The sequence below is a fragment of the Cydia splendana genome, unplaced genomic scaffold, assembly GCF_910591565.1.
Source record: "Cydia splendana unplaced genomic scaffold, ilCydSple1.2 scaffold_10_ctg1A, whole genome shotgun sequence".
In the NCBI taxonomy this organism is placed as follows: Eukaryota; Metazoa; Arthropoda; class Insecta; order Lepidoptera; family Tortricidae; genus Cydia; species Cydia splendana.
The window spans coordinates 602,008-609,773 of record NW_026946835.1 but is presented as its reverse complement, the minus strand read 5'-3'; positions in this window follow the sequence as shown (position 1 = coordinate 609,773).

Below are 7,766 nucleotides of genomic sequence, written 5' to 3'. Positions count from 1 at the left end.
AAATCTTTGAAAACTGCAACTTTTCAAAATATTTTGGGTACATTTCGCTTTGGTATCCCCTTTTCACAATGTTTACGGTCGAATATCACTTAAAGCTCTCAGCAGTTCTTTAGCATGATCATCTAGCTGTATAGTTCAGGTTTCAAAAATCTCTTGCTTGCCGTTTCAGCACTTGCAGCTCCCATCAGCCAATTAAGTAAGAAAATCTTAATTTTATAATTTTCTGTTAGTTGACTAGTCTTATCGATCGAGTATCAACTTGCCATGCACAATTTTTCGTAGGTTATGACAGTAGCTATCTGCCACATAGGTCGAAAATCCCTTGCTTGCCGTCCTTCATGCTAAAAATCTTTGAATACTGCAACTTTTCAGAATATTTTGGGTACATTTCGCTTTGGTATCCCCTTTTCACAATGTTTACGGTCGAGTATCACTTAAAGCTCTCAGCAGTTCTTTAGCGTAATTATCTAGCTGTATAGGTCAGGTTTCAAAAATCTCTTGCTTGCCGTTTCAGCACTTGTAGCTCTCAGCAGCCAATTAAGTAAGGAAATCTTAATTTTATAATTTTCTCTTAATTGACTAGTCTTATTGATCGAGTATCAACTTGCGATGCACAATCGTTTGTAGGTTATGACAGTAGCTATCTGCCACATAGGTCGAAAATCCCTTGCTTGCCGTCCTTCATGCTAAAAATCTTTGAAAACTGCAACTTTTCAAAATATTTTGGGTACATTTCGCTTTGGTATCCCCTTTTCACAATGTTTACGGTCGAATATCACTTAAAGCTCTCAGCAGTTCTTTAGCATGATCATCTATCTGTATAGTTCAGGTTTCAAAAATCTCTTGCTTGCCGTTTCAGCACTTGCAGCTCCCATCAGCCAATTAAGTAAAAAAATCTTAATTTTATAATTTTCTGTTAGTTGACTAGTCTTATTGATCGAGTATCAACTTGCGATGCACAATCGTTTGTAGGTTATGACAGTAGCTATCTGCCACATAGGTCGAAAATCCCTTGCTTGCCGTCCTTCATGCTAAAAATCTTTGAATACTGCAACTTTTCAGAATATTTTGGGTACATTTCGCTTTGGTATCCCCTTTTCACAATGTTTACGGTCGAGTATCACTTAAAGCTCTCAGCAGTTCTTTAGCGTAATTATCTAGCTGTATAGGTCAGGTTTCAAAAATCTCTTGCTTGCCGTTTCAGCACTTGTAGCTCTCAGCAGCCAATTAAGTAAGGAAATCTTAATTTTATAATTTTCTCTTAATTGACTAGTCTTATCGATCGAGTATCAACTAGCGATGCACAATCGTTTGTAGGTTATCACAGTAGCTATCTGCCACATAGGTCGAAAATCCCTTGCTTGCCGTCCTTCATGCTAAAAATCTTTGAAAACTGCAACTGTTCAGAATATTTTGGGTACATTTCGCTTTGGTATCCCCTTTTCACAATGTTTACGGTCGAGTATCACTTAAAGCTCTCAGCAGTTCTTTAGCGTAATTATCTAGCTGTATAGGTCAGGTTTCAAAAATCTCTTGCTTGCCGTTTCAGCACTTGTAGCTCTCAGCAGCCAATTAAGTAAGGAAATCTTAATTTTATAATTTTCTCTTAATTGACTAGTCTTATCGATCGAGTATCAACTTGCGATGCACAATCGTTTGTAGGTTATTACAGTAGCTATCTGCCACATAGGTCGAAAATCCCTTGCTTGCCGTCCTTCATGCTAAAAATCTTTGAAAACTGCAACATTTTAGCATATTTTGGGTACATTTCGCTTTGGTATCCCCTTTTCACAATGTTTACGGTCGAGTATCACTTAAAGCTCTCAGCAGTTCTTTAGCGTAATTATCTAGCTGTATAGGTCAGGTTTCAAAAATCTCTTGCTTGCCGTTTCAGCACTTGTAGCTCTCAGCAGCCAATTAAGTAAGGAAATCTTAATTTTATAATTTTCTCTTAATTGACTAGTCTTATCGATCGAGTATCAACTTGCGATGCACAATCGTTTGTAGGTTATTACAGTAGCTATCTGCCACATAGGTCGAAAATCCCTTGCTTGCCGTCCTTCATGCTAAAAATCTTTGAAAACTGCAACATTTTAGCATATTTTGGGTACATTTCGCTTTGGTATCCCCTTTTCACAATGTTTACGGTCGAGTATCACTTAAAGCTCTTAGCAGTTCTTTAGAGTAATTATCTAGCTGTATAGGTCAGGTTTCAAAAATCTCTTGCTTGCCGTTTCAGCACTTGTAGCTCCCATCAGCCAATTAAGTAAGAAAATCTTAATTTTATAATTTTCTGTTAATTGACTAGTCTTATCGATCGAGTATCAATTTGCGACGCACAATCGTTTGTAGGTTATGACAGTAGCAATCTGTCACATAGGTCGAAAATCCCTTGCTTGCCGTCCTTCATGCTAAAAATCTTTGAAAACTGCAACTTTTCAGAATATTTTGGGTACATTTCGCTTTGGTATCCCCTTTTCACTATGTTTACGGTCGAGTATCACTTAAAACTCTCGGCAGTTCTTTAGCATGATTATCTAGCTATATAGTTCAGTTTTCAAAAATCTCTTGCTTGCCGTTTGAGCACTTGTAGCTCTCATCAGCCACTTAAGTAAGAAAATCTTAATTTTATAATTTTCTGTTTATTGACTAGTCTTATCGATCGAGTATCAACTTGCGATGCACAAACTTTTGCAGGTTATGACAGTAGCTATCTGTGACATAGGTCGAAAATCCCTTGTCTGCCGTCCTTCATGCTAAAAATCTTTGAATACTGCAACTTTTCAGAATATTTTGGGTACATTTCGCTTTGGTATCCCCTTTTCACAATGTTTACGGTCGAGTATCACTTAAAGCTCTCAGCAGTTCTTTAGCGTAATTATCTAGCTGTATAGGTCAGGTTTCAAAAATCTCTTGCTTGCCGTTTCAGCACTTGCAGCTCCCATCAGCCAATTAAGTAAGAAAATCTTAATTTTATAATTTTCTGTTAGTTGACTAGTCTTATCGATCGAGTATCAACTTGCCATGCACAATTTTTCGTAGGTTATGACAGTAGCTATCTGCCACATAGGTCGAAAATCCCTTGCTTGCCGTCCTTCATGCTAAAAATCTTTGAAAACTGCAACTGTTCAGAATATTTTGGGTACATTTCGCTTTGGTATCCCCTTTTCACAATGTTTGCGGTCGAATATCACTTAAAGCTCTCAGCAGTTCTTTAGCATGATTATCTAGCTGTATAGTTCAGGTTTCAAAAATCTCTTGCTTGCCGTTTCAGCACTCGCAGCTCCCATCAGCCAATTAAGTAAGAAAATCTTAATTTTATAATTTTCTGTTAGTCGACTAGTCTTATCGATCGAGTATCAACTTGTCATGCACATTTTTTCGTAGGTTATGACAGTACCTATCTGCCACATAGGTCAAAAATCCCTTGCTTGCCGTCCTTCATGCTAAAAATCTTTGAAAACTGCAACTGTTCAGAATATTTTGGGTACATTTCGCTTTGGTATCCCCTTTTCACAATGTTTACGGTCGAGTATCACTTAAAGCTCTCAGCAGTTCTTTAGAGTAATTATCTAGCTGTATAGGTCAGGTTTCAAAAATCTTTTGCTTGCCGTTTCAGCACTTGTAGCTCTCAGCAGCCAATTAAGTAAGGAAATCTTAATTTTATAATTTTCTCTTAATTGACTAGTCTTATCGATCGAGTATCAACTTGCGATGCACAATCTTTTGTAGGTTATGACAGTAGCTATCTGCCACATAGGTCGAAAATCCCTTGCTTGCCGTCCTTCATGCTAAAAATCTTTGAAAACTGCAACTTTTCAGCATATTTTGGGTACATTTCGCTTTGGTATCCCCTTTTCACAATGTTTACGGTCGAGTATCACTTAAAGCTCTTAACAGTTCTTTAGAGTAATTATCTAGCTGTATAGGTCAGGTTTCAAAAATCTCTTGCTTGCCGTTTCAGCACTTGTAGCTCTCAGCAGCCAATTAAGTAAGGAAATCTTAATTTTATAATTTTCTCTTAATTGACTAGTCTTATTGATCGAGTATCAACTTGCGATGCACAATCGTTTGTAGGTTATGACAGTAGCTATCTGCCACATAGGTCGAAAATCCCTTGCTTGCCGTCCTTCATGCTAAAAATCTTTGAAAACTGCAACTTTTCTAAATATTTTGGGTACATTTCGCTTTGGTATCCCCTTTTCACAATGTTTACGGTCGAATATCACTTAAAGCTCTCAGCAGTTCTTTAGCATGATCATCTAGCTGTATAGTTCAGGTTTCAAAAATCTCTTGCTTGCCGTTTCAGCACTTGCAGCTCCCATCAGCCAATTAAGTAAGAAAATCTTAATTTTATAATTTTCTGTTAGTTGACTAGTCTTATCGATCGAGTATCAACTTGCCATGCACAATTTTTCGTAGGTTATGACAGTAGCTATCTGCCACATAGGTCGAAAATCCCTTGCTTGCCGTCCTTCATGCTAAAAATCTTTGAATACTGCAACTTTTCAGAATATTTTGGGTACATTTCGCTTTGGTATCCCCTTTTCACAATGTTTACGGTCGAGTATCACTTAAAGCTCTCAGCAGTTCTTTATCGTAATTATCTAGCTGTATAGGTCAGGTTTCAAAAATCTCTTGCTTGCCGTTTCAGCACTTGTAGCTCTCAGCAGCCAATTAAGTAAGGAAATCTTAATTTTATAATTTTCTCTTAATTGACTAGTCTTATCGATCGAGTATCAACTAGCGATGCACAATCGTTTGTAGGTTATCACAGTAGCTATCTGCCACATAGGTCGAAAATCCCTTGCTTGCCGTCCTTCATGCTAAAAATCTTTGAAAACTGCAACTGTTCAGAATATTTTGGGTACATTTCGCTTTGGTATCCCCTTTTCACAATGTTTACGGTCGAGTATCACTTAAAGCTCTCAGCAGTTCTTTAGCGTAATTATCTAGCTGTATAGGTCAGGTTTCAAAAATCTCTTGCTTGCCGTTTCAGCACTTGTAGCTCTCAGCAGCCAATTAAGTAAGGAAATCTTAATTTTATAATTTTTTCTTAATTGACTAGACTTATCGATCGAGTATCAACTTGCGATGCACAAACGTTTGTAGGTTATGACAGTAGCTATCTGCCACATAGGTCGAAAATCCCTTGCTTGCCGTCCTTCATGCTAAAAATCTTTGAAAACTGCAACTTTTCAGCATATTTTGGGTACATTTCGCTTTGGTATCCCCTTTTCACAATGTTTACGGTCGAATATCACTTAAAGCTCTCAGCAGTTCTTTAGCATGATTATCTAGCTGTATAGTTCAGGTTTCAAATATCTCTTGCTTGCCGTTTCAGCACTTGCAGCTCCCATCAGCCAATTAAGTAAGAAAATCTTAATTATATAATTTTCTGTTAGTTGACTAGTCTTATCGATCGAGTATCAACTTGCCATGCACAATTTTTCGTAGGTTATGACAGTAGCTATCTGCCACATAGGTCGAAAATCCCTTGCTTGCCGTCCTTCATGCTAAAAATCTTTGAAAACTGCAACTATTCAGAATATTTAGGGTACATTTAGCTTTTGTCTCCCCTTTTCACAATGTTTACGGTCGAGTATCACTTAAAGCTCTCAGCAGTTCTTTAGCGTAATTATCTAGCTGTATAGGTCAGGTTTCAAAAATCTCTTGCTTGCCGTTTCAGCACTTGTAGCTCTCAGCAGCCAATTAAGTAAGGAAATCTTAATTTTATAATTTTCTCTTAATTGACTAGTCTTATCGATCGAGTATCAACTTGCGATGCACAATCGTTTGTAGGTTATGACAGTAGCTATCTGCCACATAGGTCGAAAATCCCTTGCTTGCCGTCCTTCATGCTAAAAATCTTTGAAAACTGCAACTTTTCAGCATATTTTGGGTACATTTCGCTTTGGTATCCCCTTTTCACAATGTTTACGGTCGAATATCACTTAAAGCTCTCAGCAGTTCTTTAGCATGATTATCTAGCTGTATAGTTCAGGTTTCAAATATCTCTTGCTTGCCGTTTCAGCACTTGCAGCTCCCATCAGCCAATTAAGTAAGAAAATCTTAATTATATAATTTTCTGTTAGTTGACTAGTCTTATCGATCGAGTATCAACTTGCCATGCACAATTTTTCGTAGGTTATGACAGTAGCTATCTGCCACATAGGTCGAAAATCCCTTGCTTGCCGTCCTTCATGCTAAAAATCTTTGAAAACTGCAACTATTCAGAATATTTAGGGTACATTTAGCTTTTGTCTCCCCTTTTCACAATGTTTACGGTCGAGTATCACTTAAAGCTCTCAGCAGTTCTTTAGCATGATTATCTAGCTGTATAGTTCAGGTTTCAAATATCTCTTGCTTGCCGTTTCAGCACTTGCAGCTCCCATCAGCCAATTAAGTAAGAAAATCTTAATTTTATAATTTTCTGTTAGTTGACTAGTCTTATCGATCGAGTATCAACTTGCCATGCACAATTTTTCGTAGGTTATGACAGTAGCTATCTGCCACATAGGTCGAAAATCCCTTGCTTGCCGTCCTTCATGCTAAAAATCTTTGAAAACTGCAACTATTCAGAATATTTAGGGTACATTTAGCTTTTGTCTCCCCTTTTCACAAAGTTTACGGTCGAGTATCACTTAAAGCTCACAGCAGTTCGTTAGCGTGATTATCTAGCTGTGTAGTTCAGGTTTCAAAAATCTCTTGCTTGCCGTTTCAGCACTTGTAGCTCTCATCAGCCACTTAAGTAAGAAAATCTTAATTTTATAATTTTCTCTTAATTGACTAGTCTTATAGATCGAGTATCAACTTGCGATGCGCAATCTTTTGCAGGTTATGAGAGTAGCTATCTGTCACATAGGTCGAAAATCCCTTGCCTGCCGTCCTTCATGCTAGAAATCTTTGAATACTGCAACTATTTAGAATATTTTGGGTTCAGTTTGTCTTGGTCTCCCCTTTTCTCCAAGTTTATGGTCGAGTATGACTTATAGATCCCAGCAGCTTTTTACCTTGGTTATCTAGCTGCATGGAACCTGTTTTAAAAACCTCTAGAGCTTGCTTGCCGTTTTACTAGGCGATATTACAGATAGCATGAGTTATTTGACGAAAATGTACATATTTTAGTTTTTCATCACTTGTAGTCTTGTTCGGTCTGTTTACTTTGTAATTACATGTATCAGGTGGTCTTCTACTGGTTTTCTATGACATTTTTTACATTAAAAATGTTGACTTCTTAATTTGGTTGGGTTATCGGCGGCTGCTAACTTTGGCTGCTAACTTCACACCGGTTAGCCTATCTGACACTTGGACATATATGCCCCTAAACAATTTGAATAGATCGATCAATTTGTGAATACACACTTGTGGAAATAATCACTCTGAAAGTGAAGACTTTTAAACAGGGGGGAAATTTATTGAGGAATATTAAATATGTTAAATCAATATGATAAAAGTAGATTCATAATTTAACAAAAAGTATTCACAATCAGTTGAGCCGTTTTTGTGTTTTCAATAAAAATAATATTTTCTTGTGGTTATTACATGGTTATTACAGATGGCAGATTAGAGCAAGCCAGGCGCAGAAGGCCCTAGCCAACTAGAGTTAGACTAAAGTTAACTTCACTGTGATTTTCATAGCCATGACGGTGCACGTGTTATTTAAATATCAATCTCATACAAGTTTTATGTTAAAATCAAGTTTTCTCCGTCTGGGCTATCACAATCACTACCAATTTAGCCTTGGCTAAGTCTATCAGTACAGT